Genomic DNA, 16,350 nt, shown 5'->3' on the forward strand with positions numbered 1-16,350 from the left:
TACGGAACGTATTGCAAATCTTGTCCCAGCAGAACAGTTGAACGATTTCAGATAATAAGTTGCTCAGTTTTTTGCAGAAAAAAAACGGTGAATCTACATATCAAAAAATATAAATCAAAACGTCCTTAAAATACACTCAAACTGAAGGTCAGGCATAACCTCAAAAGCATGCAAGTTACTAGGCTATACATATACCTATGTGTCAATGTATATAGCGTAAATACTTATGCACGCAATTTTTATTAAATCTAATTATGACAACGGTATTTATTATTTTAGAGTACAGATATTGATGACTTTTCAAATGAGGAACAAAACGATTGCAATACTGACCACATATTTTCAATAGAAAATGTAAACATAAGAGATATTCTCTTGAACACTTTTGAAGGTAAACAAATTCTTGCTTGGCAGAAAATTAAGAATTTCTTAAGACCTGGTCAGAGAAAAAGACTTGTATACTTCATCGTTGCTGGTATTATGAAGATTTGTAACGGGTAAATTAAAAGTTGTTATTTATGCTTTAATTGGTTGTTATAAAAATAGAAATACCACACATTTGTTTTTTGAAAATTAAATTATTAAATAGGCAATGACTTCAAAATACTTAGTCACAAGATAGTCGAAGTTTTTCCGCTACCTAAAGCATCCTAAAGGAAAACTTTTGAATAAATATCAAAACCTCCAGAAGTTGGCTATATTTAATGAACCGAAGAAATTTTCAGAGCCACTGGAAAATCACTGCTGATTACAGGCGTAACCAAGTGGAAACAGTACTCAAAAATAAAATATCTAACGTGTATGAAGAATGGCCTATTTTGAAATTTCCATGTAGTTACCATATCTTCTAATCTTAGAAGATTTCTTGCATATAAGGTATACGGACAAGTTAAATTGCATTAATTATTTTGGATCATTTTTTAATAAAGCATTGGAAGCAAAGACTTGAAGGTTGAATTTATATACTTTTAATTATATTTGAATGTTAATAATATTTTATTATTTGGCTTATTATTTATAATAAATTTTCATGAATTTGCCAAATATTTCAAATCATTTTTCATGTTTCGTATATTTTAGGTACATGGTGATATCGATAGAGTAAAGATTGAACGTCAACAGTATGCTAGAAGTAAGAAAATAACAGTCCAGCCATACGTTATTGTCGTAAAAGGAGACTATGAAGTTGATTCCGTATACGTCTTTATAGATAATATTGTATATGCGATAACCACTCTACGAGCTGCATTAGATTTGTGCTTTAAAGCATTCCACGTACTTAACGCATGCTATACGCCTCAAAATGAACATATATGGCTAATGCAGCAATTTGGGCTGTACCAATTTCGTATGAAGTGGGACAAATCTATTATCGATGTTAACGCGATACTAAATGATATGATATGTCTGCCAAAATTCAACCGATAGATTTTAATTTATACGAGGTGTGATCAAAAAGTAAGGTGAATTTTTATTTTTCTCAAAAAATATTTATTTATTCATCAATTTTTATTTTATCTCCTTCAAAGTAATCCCCCTCGGATATAATGCACTTATGCCAACGCTTTTTCCAATCCTCAAAGCATTTCAAAAAATCATTTTTTGTGATCTTGTTTAGTTCATCCTTCGATGCCGTCTTTATCTCCTCAATCGTGGCAAAACGCCGTCCTTTCATGGGCCTCTTCAGTTTTGGGAACAAGAAGAAGTCACAGGGGGCCAGATCTGGGGAATACGGTGCCTGTGGCATCGTTACTGTGTTGGTTTTAGCCAAAAATTCGCGCACAAGCAACGATGTGTGAGCAGGGGCGTTATCATGGTGCAAAAGCCAATTTTTATTTTTCCACAAATTCGGACGTTTCTGGCGGATTGCTTCGCGCAAATTGCGCATAACTTGCAGGTAATATTCCTTATTTACTGTTCTACCCTGTGGCAAGAACTCATGATGCACCACGCCCCTGCAGTCAAAGAAAACTGTAAGCAAAACCTTTACATTTGATCGAACTTGGCGTGCTTTTTTTGGTCTTGGTGATCCAGAATGCCTCCACTGGGACGATTGAGTCTTAGTCTCGATGTCATAACCGTATACCCATGTTTCGTCACCTGTTATAACCCTGTTGAGTAAATCTGGATCATCGTTGACGTCATTCAGTAGCTCTTGGGCGATGCTCATGCGACGTTTCTTTTGGTCGAAATTGAGCAATTTCGGAACAAACTTCGCTGACACACGTCTCATGTCTAAAACACTCGTCAAAATTGATTAGCACGAACCAAATGAGATGCCAATATCATCAGCAATTTCTCTAATGGTAATTCGACGATTTCCCAACACTATTTTCTTGACTTCTTCAACATTCTCATCAGTTGTTGATGTGCTGGGGCGTCCAGAACGAGGTTCGTCGTCGGTGTCTTCTCGGCCTTCTTGGAAGAGTTTGTACCACTTGCAAACATTTTTTTTACTCAGAACAGTTTGACCGTATGCCACCGTCAAGATTTCAAGTGTTTCGGAGCACTTTATTTTATTTTTTACACAAAATTTGATGCAAATCCTTTGATTCATATTTTTCGATAGCAAGAAATCGCCGAGCACGCAAAACACTTATAACCTTTACGCCTCTCACAACCTAACAAAAAATGCTATACACTTGAAACTTGGTACTGATGTTTGGGAAGAGTGTACCAACATAACAAAACAAAAAAATCGATAATCGAAAGTACGTTGACCGTGAAATTTGAAAAGTTACCTTACTTTTTGAACACACCTCGTAATTGGCCGATCTGGCTGAAACTTGGTGTGTGCTCTTTCCAGATATGCCACTAACTGAAAATAATCTTGATACGCTCTAGTAGCGCCATCTCTCTGACTTTGCACGGACTTTTCAAACGACCCTCGTAATGAAAAGATTACATAAAGGGTTATCATAACAAAATATAATATCTGACCACCAATTCAGTTTTCAAAATAACCGTGCGACAATAGAACAAATTAACAGAGGAATCACTAAAATCAAAAATACTTTCGAAAAAAAAAGGAATATTGTAATACCATATTTTTTGATGTAGCTGAAGCTTTTGATGAAGTCTGGCACGAAGGCCTTTTGTATAATGTAAACGTAATAAAATCGTACCATAAAATCTGTATTTATTTTTAAAATCATACCTAAATCAAAAAAACTTTGAAGATAAAAATAAATAACAATACCATAAAAATCTCCCAATAAAAGTCGGCATTCCTCAAGATAGTGTTCATGGCCCTATATTTTATTTAATCTACAACCATGACCTTGCAATCATGGAAATCGTTAATGTCGCCACTTCCACTGTTGCTACAGCTATATTAACAATTCCCTTAAGTGCAGCAACCGGATCTAATAATATGCAACAATATCTAAACAACCCACACTGTGGTTTAACAAATAGAGATTGAAAATTAGTGAAACAACGTCAATTCAAGTAACTTACACTTTAAGAAAAGAAATTGCCCTCTGATACATATAAACAAGTAATGTTGGAATGAATCTGGATCGTCGTCGAAGTGGAAAGACCATATATGGATCAAACGCAAACAACTTAATCTACTGAAATACTACTCACTATTGGCCCGAGGATCTAAGATATCAATTGTAAATAAACTATTAATATACAAAAGCATACTTAGCTCACTATGGAGATATGGTATTTAACTTTTGGATACGGTTATAAAATCAAACATAGATATCATTGAAAGATTCCAAAATAAAGCCTTATGATCTATCACAAATGCATCATAGTTTAGAAATGAAATAATTAGAAAGTATATTATACCAACTGTTATATAAGAAACAGCAATTTCTTGTAAAAGATACACTATACGACTAACGGAACATTCTAATAGTTTAGCGAAAAAATTAATCCACACAACACCAAGAATATCAAGATTTAAAAAATATAAATAGCCATTTATACGTGTATAATTTATCTCTGTAAAATAAAAGACACGTGCGGATCAATGGTGAAGCACCTTGTAATGTAGTTTATAACGTGTGAGGACTTCCCTCGTTTTGTCTCTTTCTCTCTCCCGTAACTTGTAAATCATAATTTATATTAAATACATTTATACTCTTTCTACATGTTTCCTTTCAGAACCATGAAGAGGTAAGTGCCAGAGAGCGCGAGAGTCCACGCACCAATCGCCGTCGGCTAGACAAAGCGAGAGAAAGAGAGTGACAGAGCGCGCTCACACGTCCTTTTTTTGACAGCTTATCGGTTAACTTCGGGGCCTTTCACACGCTGCGCGCCACCGCGGGTGATCGCATCAATCAGAGCCGCACGCCCCAGCCCTAAGAACGTGTTGAGTCGTAAGTTTTTACACTTCTTGAAAAACCCTTAGCGGATCTACCTGCGATTGCCGAGTGCTACGTCGTGCGTTTTTTGATAAGCAAAAGTACGGTGCAATGAACAATTGACGGCAAACTCTCGATATCTGCGTTGTGTGCTAACGAACACGTCGCCCGCCTTTGCGACACTGTCCGTACCCGCGACGACTTATATGAGCTGACTTTGAGATCCAATGTAAGTACTGGTTCGACCTACACTCTCTCTGCTTAAGCTTCTCTCTCACACTTACACTGCAATGTAAATGCTTCGCTTGTATAAATATTTTTAATATAACGCTTCGTAATTTCTTTTCCTTTATCCGTGTCCGACTCTGTTCGTCCTGTAATTTCCTATTGCAGTGCCGCTCGATCTATTCGCGTTTTTCGGCAACGATTGAACGACTCACGATAGCCTCCGCGGTCCTATCATCAAAAAAGCTGTATAAGTGGCACAGTTGCTACTACAGGGTCGGGTTACGCATAACCTCCAGCGTGGCCCACTTCAAATTATGGCATTCTTCTTGTCGCATACTATTAATTGCATTCATCATATCAATTTTCTTATGTCAGTGCACTGTGCCTCTCAATCCGCCGTTATAAATTTTTTTAATCAGAAAATAGCATTCTAATAATGTTAGAATAAAAATATCTGACGTGGATTACGGACTGGTGAATACTTTAACCTTTTTGACCGGAGCGGATGGTACTATAGTGGTGGTAACGCGCTTCAATGGATTAAATGCGAGTCTCTGTTATCCGGCTGTGGTCTCGGCTGCCCTCAACGTCGCAGACATACTGGTGACTGATGATGAAATCAGGCATATATCGTCCGCACATGCCACCGCGTTTATTAGGTGGCCACGATTAAGCTCATAACCGACCATAGATGGAAGTGTCCTCAATACCCTATCGGCGACCAACGAGAAGATAGCTGGCGCCTAAAACACACACGCATACTCATTCAAATTATAAATAAAGTTGCAACCAACGTCAACTGATTCCCCTCTCTGTGTAAGTACGCACCGTCACTGGTGTCGAAGGCGGATGAGGCCAAGGAAATCTTTTCTATCCATTTTCTCGTCCCTTTCTCCCTCGTCACATATTGATACAAGCATCTAAAATGCCTTTAAAAAATTGTACAATTAGTATTATTATGAGAATTTCTACTACGATTATGCCGAATTTAATGAAATTGAATATTTAATTTGGTGAATTTTTCTATTGCGCTGTTATCTAAACGGTTCATAGTTTCGTTGGTTTTACAGGTCTTTTTGCGATGTGTTCTTAATAATATTGGTCATCCGATGAGAAAATTCGCACGTTAATATTAGTGATCGAGGTCTTATGGGGAGTAAATTACTAATAAAATGAATTATTAATCCATTATTGATAGTCTTTTATATCTCTGTAGTTCTAAGTTACCTTTTTTATTGGTTGAGCTATAACTAGGTTGATTAGTACTGACTGAGTTTTTAATATAGAATACTACATATCAGTGAACTTGAATACTGTGGGTAATATTAAATTACTATTGCTTGTGGTTCTGCGTGATTGTAATATGTGCGTTTTCGTCCTTACAGTTTTATATTTTTACAAAGAATTAGAAATTAATAAAAACAGTCTTTAGTATTACGGAAACGACATTCGATGGGTTGACCCTGTATTATGTATGCAATTTCACGAACTGCGACCGCCTGGTTGTCGCATGATGACCATGGTAAATTGGTTATGTATGATGTACGAGGTCTGTCCGGAAAGTATCGGGCCTAAGTTTATCACTGAAATCGTAATTTAATTATAAATATATTTTTGTTGGTTTTTTTTTTTTTATTAAGCATTCAAATCTGACATACGATTTATTAGCTATACAAGAAAATTTTTTTTTTTTTTACATAATTTGGTCTGTTAGACATTTAGCTTACATTCCTTAAAGTAATCTAGAAGGTATTTACAGGCTGTTATGTTAGGTTCGCTTAGGATTATCGCTGTACTCATTGGTAGATACATGTTTATGCTATGCAATTTCTAAATTAGCTTGTATCGTTGGTTATCATAAAATGGACATTGCCAGGTTATATAATCCAGATCTTGGTTTGAGGTCTGACATTCACACGTAGGATTGTCAACGATCCCAATTCTATGTAAAGATGCTGATAAGTTGTAATGATTTGCTCTGCAACTATTTATTGTGACGATAAGATCTCGCGGAAGGCTTTTACGCTCAAACCAAGGTCTGGAGAGTTTTGAATAGAAATTTTCAAAATAGTGCTGCCCTTTTTCTGTGCCCATCTTATTTATAATGATTTCCATATTGTCATTCATAGTCTTTTTAAAATGTTCCTTTAAGCTTATAAATGAGACATTTTTTCCTCAGCCCATACATGTTCATTAGTCGCACTTTTTACAGCTACGTCAGCTTGTTCGTTGCCTGGAATTCCGTGGTGAGAAGGTATCCAATATAATTGATTACATATCTTACCATTCATTTTCGAGCTAATTTCATTATATTTCTTTTTGATCTCAAAGATGAGTGGGTCAGTCCGTATATCGATCTTACAATTTTGTAAACTTTCGAGCACACTTAAGGAATCGGTAAGTATCATTGTTGCTTTGTGAGGTACATTACTTACTAAGTCTATAGCATCGCTTATCGCTATACATTCGGCTGTGAAGATTGAGGTATAAGGATTCATTTTTCTTTGTATTACAAAGTTCAGCTTAGGGAAAATACATGCCGCTTCTACATATTCATTATTCCTATCTTTACATCCGTCTGTATATATTTCTATCATATTTTTACTGCCAATAAGTTCGTGAAATTTAGCTGCAGGATTCTTGGCTGCCTTTATTTTGATACCAGTACATTTGTTGAACGGAATACTAGTCGTGATTGTTTCGTAAGTGTGCTCATATATTCCATAAGCATTTGTCTTATAGTAGAATGGGGTATTGTTTTTGAGAATGCACAGTTGAGTTTTAAATATTCTTTTTCGCTTTCTTTTATATTTGTGTAATATTCTTTGATAATATAAGTTTATATTTTGGCTTACAAGGAGACTTTGGTTGCTACTTATTTTCGCAAGATACATATTACAAAGATATATAGCTCTTTGCTTGATTGTTGGCAGTTTTGATTCACCTAATAGCACGCTTATGGGAGTTGATATACGGTAACCGAATGCTAATCGTATAGCTCGATATTGTATGTGATCTAGTTTTTTATATAACTCCTTGCGGATGGGATAATAAACAAAGCATCCATATTCTATAATCGATCGGACGCAACTTTTATAAAACGTTATAAGTGTGGCTGGGTCTGCTCCCCACCAGGTTCCGCAGAGATATTTTAAAATATTTAGTGCTCTGTTACATTTACTTACTATATTGTTGATTTGCGATTTGAAAGACAATTTGCTATTGAATATTATGCCAAGAAAACGAACTGTTTCAGACGATTTTATTTTACATTCTTTGTTAATTGCTATTTCTGTTTCGCCTGGGTTAATAGCTTGATTGTTAAAGTTGATAAATACAGTTTTGTGAGGAGCAAGCTCGAGACCTATTGCTGTTAGTTCAGCATCTAAAATTTTAATTGTTCTTTGTAGCGAATTTTTATTTTTAGAGTTTAGGGCTATATCATCGGCAAACTGTGAGATAGATACAGTTTTTGGAACCTTTTTGAGAATGTCGGATACGTATATTATGTACAGTAGTGGACTAAGAACTCCCTCTTGGGGAACACCTTTGTAAGTGTGTTTTATTTCTTCCGATAGGGTAGAGTATATGAGTCTTTCGTATGTTAAAAATTTAATGAATTTAATTAATGAGTAAGGACATCCAATATTGGTTAGTTTTTGAGTCAAGTTTTCACTAAGAACGTTATCGAAAGCTCCCGAGATATCTAAAAATACACCATACAATTCTTTCTTTTCTCTGAGAGCCTTTTGTATCGCTATAGTAAGGTTTAGGATGTTATCTGTGCACGATTGGCCTTTGCGAAAACCGCTTTGACTTTTCGGTAGAATGTGTTGCGTCTTGATCCACCACTGCATTTTATTTTTAACTATTGTTTCAAAGAGTTTGCATACTGCTGAGGTTAACGCTATAGGTCTAAAGTTTACTCCGTCCGGCTTTTTAACAAAATGTATATACGTCTTTTTCCAGTCTTCTGGAAAGTCACCGGTGCGATACTTTTCATTAAATATGTCAATAAGAACCAGTCTATATTTAAGTGATAGTTTTTTTAGGGTGTAGTAGTCGATTCCGTCGAGACCAGGGGAAGATTTATCGTTACGCGATTCGAGCGCGAGATTAAATTCAGCAAAGGTGAATTCAGTTTCCAAAAATTCATTTTTGTTGCAACAGGGCATCCAATCTTTATCGCGAGGTACCCAAGCAGGACATATTTTATTCAGAGCCTTTTCTTTCTTGTCATTTTGTAGGTTTTCGGACGTGTGAGAGGGTGTAGCTTTGATCCATTTATTTTTCAAGATTTTTGACGTGTTCCTTACATAAGTGGGATCAGTGCGAAAGTTTATGGACTGAACAAAGTTACGATAGTTTTCTTTTTTTTCCTTTTGTACGTTTTACGCGCTGTGGCTTTAATTCGTTTATACTCGATATAATCAGCAAGTTGCTTAGACTTTCTCCATTTGTTAAACGCTTGTTTTTTTAATCCTTTGATTTTCTCACATTCCTCATCCCACCAAGCTATTGGATTTCTGTGTTGCTTCTCACTAACCCTGATTTTTTTCGGAGTGTATTTTTTAATAGCCGCACTGAGAAGTTCAATAAATATATTATATTTTTCTGAAGCGGTTTTACTATTATAGTTGCCAGTGAAGAATTCAGAGAATTCCTTTTCTAAATATGAGTCAACTTGGTTCCAGTTTGTTCGGATTGATCGTAGTTTGAGCGATTTTTTTATATATATAGTTTTTTCGACGTTTATACTAATTTTGATAGGAAAGTGATCAGATCCGTAAGTATCGTCGGAGATGAAACTTTCAATTTTATCAGCAGAATTTTTATTGGAAATAATCAAGTCAATATTTGACTGAGATGTACTGTCGATATGAGTAATTGTATTATTATTATGTATAAAAAGTTCGCGGTCAAGTATACATTCTAAAAGAAATTCTCCGTTTTTGTCGGTTTTACTGCAGTTCCATGCTATATTATGCGCATTAAAGTCACCGGCAAGTATATTGATTTCATCGTTATTTTTAATATTCGACAGCAGCTGATTCCAAAGGTTTTGATTTAATGTTTGCCCAGGAGTTCTATAACAAACATATACATTCACGACCGGGTTTGTATTTGTAATTTGTATTGCGCATAATTCGATTGAGCCGTTTGGTGTGACAATATTACCAAGTTCTTTAAACGCTATGTTGTTACGTATCAGTAAGACTATACCTCCTCCTGTTGCCGTATGAACTCTATCTTTCCGAAAGGTGATGAATCCTGGTACTTGAAAGTTGGGAGTGGTGTCACTGAGAAAAGACTCTACACATGCTAGTATGTCCGTATCTTTAAGCAAGAAAGGCAGATCTTCTCTGTGTTTGTTGATGCTTCTTGCGTTCCAGTAGATTACATTCAGGTTCGTGTGTTGATTTATTTTTGGCTTGTTATCCATCTTTTACTGAGTTTTCCTCTTCCGTCTCCGTTTCCATGAACGCATCAATATCGGTCGCGGTTATTTCTGAGTCATTTTCGCCGTAACTCAAATTCACTTCTGTCTCGTCTTGCTTGATTAATTTATTTTTTAGCTTCGTTAGTTTTGTTTTGGTAGTAGAAACTCGAATAAGTGGATATATTTTTTCAATTGCATCGATTATTTCTTGTGCAGTAGTTGTTTCTTGAAGAGCTGTTTTGTGTCCGTCTTTTTCGCTAAAGCTGATTTGAAAGAATTGAATTAATTTGTCCGCTGATATATGTTCAGATTGGTCTTCATTTTGTAGGATCAAGGGCGAGGCTTTTATAGCTTTTGAGATTATTTCTATGTCCGATGTTAGGGTGACATTATCTTCTTCTTTTGTTTTCCTGCGTTTTCTCTGTCTTCTTGATTTGGTTTCAGTGGCGCCGCTATTTAAAATAGCATCGTCAGATTTAGTGTCATTTGTAAGGGGATTTTTTTCTTCTGTTTTATTTTCTGTTGATTTTGTTGTTGATTTTGTTGTTGAAGTTGTTCGTTCACGTTCGATGACAAATCACTGCTATTTTCGCTGGTAGTAGTCGATAGCAGTCTTTTTGTTGGTGCTGTACCGATGTTTATTTCAGGAGCCTGCGGATTTGCTTGGTCTGCTGATAATTCAGCTGTTGTACCGTTTGCCGACGTTTGTATATGAATTGGGAAATTATTTTCAGCGTTGGGACAGGTCTTTGCTATATGTCCGTTTTGATTACAGACAAAGCAGGCGGCCGAGTCTGTAGTTAGATACGTCCAGTAAGTTGTGTCGTTTATTGAGAATTCGGAGATATTCAAGGTTTCGGGAAGAAGTGATTCTTGTTCTTCCTTTATGTAAAATTGTCTACGGAATGACATTATGTGTGATCTTCATGGCTTGCTGGCGCTGGCTCGAATATCGGTTATACCGGAGAGAACTGTTATGCCTTTTGTTTTTAGCATTTGTATAATCAAGTTATTTGGTATTATTGGTTGAATATTCGAAATAACAACTCTTTTGTTGTGAATTATCAGTGGTCTGATCATTAGTACATTATCTTTGATGCGCATTGTTTTGTTCTTCAATTGGGTTACGTGCGTGTTATCTGCCATGTATATACAAACTCTGCCGCCTGAGATTTTCGATATGTACCTTACATTGTTGATATCTGTGAGTCTTTCCAATCCATCTAAGTAGTCATCAATTACTAAGCCATTTGCGGAATCTACAATAATCGCGTTTTCTCTTTTTGCAGTAGGGTTTTGAGCTGTTATATTTGAGTACTGTTGTTTTTGTAGGTCTGTTGGATTTTTTGCGTTAATTTGATTGTAATCATTGGTTTGTTGTGTATTTTGGGGTGAGACTGAACCTCCTATTGTAGGGGTCATTTTTCTACCCGATAAGCCAAAGTGGCTTGCGAGTGGTGATGATCTTACACTGTGACCATGCACTACTTGTTTTATTTTATTTTCACTTTACTGAACTTACGTGACGACAATAACTCGAGCTCGCAAAGTTATACACAAGAATCGCGGAGCGATTGTAAACACGTCTGCTCGCTACTAGAGTTGAACGCGTACTCCATATTTTTGTTGGTGATTGACATACTCACCAGACTATCTAAGTTATTAATTTCCTTATAAATATGTTTTCTGCTTGACTGTTGGCATTTATTGTTGGCCAAATTCTAAATCAAGTATGTAATTTCTATAAAAAGAAATTAGATTTTTTAGAGGCATTTTGAAAACTAGTTGTTTGTACTGCGATTTCATCTATAAATTTGTTAAACAAAATACTCCCTAATGCGAAAGAAAGTTGTCCTAACGCGAAATCAATGCTTGTGTTATTAATTAGAAAAGCGTATGTTCCTAAAAACTGGTAAAAGCTATTGGAAATTGTCGGTATAATAACAAATTCAGTCGGAGAATCCGTTAGGCAGACTGATGTTCCCAATCCATGAATCAAAAAACTTGATTGTTTTTAAGTCCTGAGTCCAGCATAGTATGAACTTTGTAACAGGACCGATAATGATGTTCGCTAGCCCTGTGCGCGGTACTCTCCTCGCATGGACGCAGTCGCCGAGGTGGTTATGTTATAGCATGACGCGCTCGTGCTTCTTGCTGGACCAGAGGAGAGTAGCGACGGCCGGCGACCCTAGAGAGTCGAAATATGAATAAGTGGGAGTGCGAAGAACGAGTGAGAGTGAATGGCGGAAAGGTAGGGGAGAGCGCGAGGCACCGTGAGCCGCTGTGAGCCACAAAGACGGCGAGCGAAGAGAGAGGGGGTTTAGAGTAAGAAGGCTCAAGAGGAAAAAGAGTGTAGAGAGAAAAAGTGGCTCGAGCAGCTAAGAGAACCGACCAAGAGAGAGTGCACCCGACAAAGAGAGCCGGAAAATGAAAATCTGGACGGGCAAGGTGTTAGCTGCTACCGTTGTCGGCGACGATCAACTTCAACCCAGGAACGCGAGGGCCATTGCAGCTACTTTTGTTTACAATCAGGAGGTCACGTAGTCATAGCCTCGCGCCAACTACTTTCAGGTCCGCCACCATCATCACTATCCGAGGGGCTTAACCAGCAGGCCTGCCATTCTGCCGCCATCGTCTCTCTATCTGCGAGCCGCGGCTGCTAGCAACACCCGGTGGGTCGCTCTCCGAAGCTCTCCCTTTCCTCGCATCAGCTCTTACTTTGACACGACTCTCTTGTATTTCCATTACTTATATATCGCGTGAGTTGAGCGACATCGCTCACGCTTAATGCACCGGGTTTGAGGCCATACACCTACAGGTCGAGCGAGCGCGCTGACCTCCTCTTTGTCTTTGTATAATTTAGTTTAAGCCTTGTGTAATTTGTTGGCGCCATGATAGTTCACCTCTTGTAACTTGAACTAAGAGTCTGAGCTCTTTCTCCTTGTTTCCTTCCTATTCCAGCCAGTCGCAAGACTTAGCGCTTGTGGGAGTCAGCGCCGGATCCCTTGACTGATTCGCAATTCACGAATTATTGACAGAGGCAGTCTTTGACGCACGACGAATGATCCTCTCGCAACGTGTTTGAGAAAAAGTCACGCAATGTGAGCTGGATTAACAGTATCATTTCTGGGCATCCTAAATTTACATGATATACTGGTTTTTTTCCATTTTTGTCAAGATTACTTTTATTGGACGCTAGTTCATGGCAGGCCCTAGTGTATTTTGTGATTACGGTACTGTCAGTACGTTTTCCACTAATTATTTTGTAGCTTTTCGTATTATTAGTTGTACTTGAAGCTGTAATCGTTTATGTAGTCTCCGATCCTCATAATAAGTGTAACTGGCTTTTTCAATGTATGTTTTCTTCTCAAATTAAGACGGCCATGGCCATTTTCTAGGTTTTCCCAGTGCACCGGGTAAGGCCTTAGACCTGCGAAGATGTTGTTTGTGCCTGTATTCGCTGGTCTGATTGTTCTACTGGTCGAAAGGCTGCAGTCGCTTGTTCTTTTCGAATCAGCCTGCAATTTATTGGTAGAGGCTTTCATGATTCATTTGCACTGCTTTTGCCTTTTACACTGAATCTGTTTCTGGACTTTTATTGCGTCGTTGAAGACGTCTTGTAGCATCTTTCCTTGTCGATTTTCGAATCAATGGTGAAAATTGAGATATAGGCCGACACGAAAGCCTTCTATACTTTTGCTGTCTTATTTTGCCTTTTCTGTTAAGGATTACTTTGATTTTGTCTCATTTTTAATTTCATGAAAAGTGCGTTCTATATATCTATAAAGAGGTCACAGTGCAAGCCAAATTTTTATTATTTTTACGTCTTGAATTTTTAATTGCATCCACAATACTGTCTCTGATATTGGTTATTCTGGTAATATAATCTAGGATTTGGCCTTGAGCTCGCCTCCATATATGTTTGGGCGGACATTTAATGACAATACTTGTCGTGACAATGTAATGACATAATTTTGCCGAAAAATATCCAAAGTCAGAAAATCAAAGGCCTCTATGGCCATATAAGTTTTGTCATCCAAATTGTGGTCATTATTTTGATTAATTCTAGCTGAGCTTCTGTGGATGCCAGTTTCTGAGCACGGCAATATGCGCACAAAAATTGTTACAAGTTTGTACCTTTGAAAGATGGCACTTTTATGTGAACTTCTTTAATTGTAACTAACACTGATATTATTGAAATTTTTCCAAGAGTAATTTGGTTGTGTATTTGATCCTGTCTTGTATAGTTTATCAGTATTGCTCTATTATCAGTGAACGGATCTGAAACTAGTGATTTTGTCTATTCTGCTAAAGGAATACTAACAGAAATTTTGAGACAGATACTCGATTGATTTTGAATTTTTATTTATACTAAAGCTGTTTTCGAACGTTGACGTTTTATGTCTAGAGCAACCGTTTATACGCTTTCTTCTGTGAAAGTAATGGAGATTTATTCGGCAATTTTCTTAGCTTCTTTATTTTTCTGTATTCTAGCTAGAAAAACCGGTTCTCGCTCTTCGAATTCATGTTTGCTTTCTGAACATTGGAATTTGCAGGTTCTCCAACTGTTATTTATTGGAATCTTTACCTTTACTGTTCTGTACTAGACTTTCGATTGTCATTTCACTATTTTCGTGCAAGCGTATCGATTTTCCATTACCGTTTCTGGACATTGTTGGTTTTTTTGAAAAGTTAGCATATTATTTGCATGCAGATTTGGAACTTGATCACAAGTCATTGATAATAGAAAAATGCTGGATAAAATTAGACAAATGAGCCTGTAATAACCTCTACCATGATATGAATACCAGATATAATAAATTGTTATGACTTCGACATCTTATATATAACAAAATAAAGGATAGAGTCGCAATTAATTTGTCTCAGAATTTTCTAGTTATTTACATGTAATGTATGAATATTTAAATTGAATAATTAAATCGCTAAAGCTTCTTGTCTTATGACACAGCTCTTTTGTTAGAGTCTCGAATAAGGACTCTTTGATATGTAACGAAAGGTCGTTCGTTAACCATTATTTAAAGGTGGGCAAGTGAGGCGCATTCGCTCATAGCAATTGAGGCGGGAAGGGGAAAGAGTCAAAGAAATGAAAATGGTTATTAAATAAGTTATTGCAGGTCGTCGCTGGGCAACTCCTGCCGGCTTCCTAGGTAGCGTCCCGAGTAGTTGCAGGACCAAGTCGTTTTCTCTTTTCGGTTTCTTCTCGGCCCTTTCTCCTCGGCTGAACTTCTGACTTTTTCACCGCTGGCCGTTCACCGTCTTGCTGCGGTCGACTCGGAAAACCTTCTGAGTCTGCCCTCGACTTACTACCGTCTGTGTCGCTCGTTTTTCCTCGCGATCTACAGCTTCTTCGTCGTAATCTTTTCTCTACTCACTTGACCTACTTATTAGGCGGTGCGCGACCAATGCGCTAATTGGTTCGAAACACGCGCCTGCCTAATCTTGCGTAGGGCACGCACACCCCGTCTACGTCTTCTCACCCAAGATGCCCTGGACGAATATCGTAGGCGGCTTTAAACGATCCCTAAACCATAAGCCGAGGTTCTGTCCTACTACCGATACCTGAGCCCCTGAATCTAGCAGCGCTGTATAGACCTGCCCGCTTATGTCGACCTTGATAAAGAACCTGTTCTCTACAACTACGTCTAACGCTGCGTTCGATTCATCTGCGTTTTCTTCGGGATTTCTGAGTTCCATTCAGATCCTCCCCTCACCATAACGGAGGGTGCCTCGGCACCGACGACTGAACGTCCAAACAACAAAACCATACTGTCATCAATCTCACTTCTATCGCGCGTGGCCATGACCCTTATCTCAGCCCGCTCCGACGGGAGCGCAGCGTCTGAGCTCGCTTTTTCACCAACAAATTCTACCGCAGGTTCGCCCTGATTTCCTAAAGCAACGGTCTTTTCCGAAGCCCGCCCAACCGTGGGCGAAATACTCGGACTTGCCTCATTCGTATTCGTGCACAACGATGGCAACTCATTTTGCCTCGCTGGGTACTTCTCGGGCGAGCTAACTATCGCGCAAAATTTGTTAAACCCGATCGCATCATGCATATCCTTATCGGGCAAAAATTCCCGCGTATTAGTGTGTCGACGTTTTTGAAGACTTTCTGCGTTCTGCTGTAAGGAGTCGCGTTTATTTGCCTCTTCGGATTCATTGCTGATCTTACTAGGGAAACTCACGCCCTTGTCACTCTGCGCCCGAAACTCTTTCAATGTCGAACGACTAAACTCGCTTTTAAACACGTTTTAAACTCCACAATTTCCCTACTACCTTTTTCCAGATCCTCATATTCTATAAATACTGCACGCTTAACCTTAGCCTTGACTTTCAAATATT

At 37.8% G+C, this 16,350-nt stretch overlaps 1 protein-coding gene across 6 annotated transcripts in view; it reads left to right on the top strand.

The window, feature by feature from the left end:
* The window catches only part of LOC131675031 (protein lingerer), a 796,131-nt gene that overhangs the window by 87,571 nt on the left and 692,210 nt on the right, over positions 1-16,350 (top strand). Inside the window, exon 1 of one of the 6 annotated variants that reach the window (XM_058953844.1) lies at positions 4,223-4,334. The exons of the other annotated variants lie outside the window; for them this stretch is intronic. The gene's annotated coding sequence lies outside the window, so the exon portion shown is untranslated. Of the gene's footprint in view, positions 1-4,222; positions 4,335-16,350 lie in introns of those variants that run through there. 6 annotated transcript variants of the gene reach the window in all.

This window comes from Phymastichus coffea, unplaced genomic scaffold, assembly GCF_024137745.1.
Source record: "Phymastichus coffea isolate CEN01 unplaced genomic scaffold, Cenicafe_Pcof_1.1 PCOF00015, whole genome shotgun sequence".
In the NCBI taxonomy this organism is placed as follows: Eukaryota; Metazoa; Arthropoda; class Insecta; order Hymenoptera; family Eulophidae; genus Phymastichus; species Phymastichus coffea.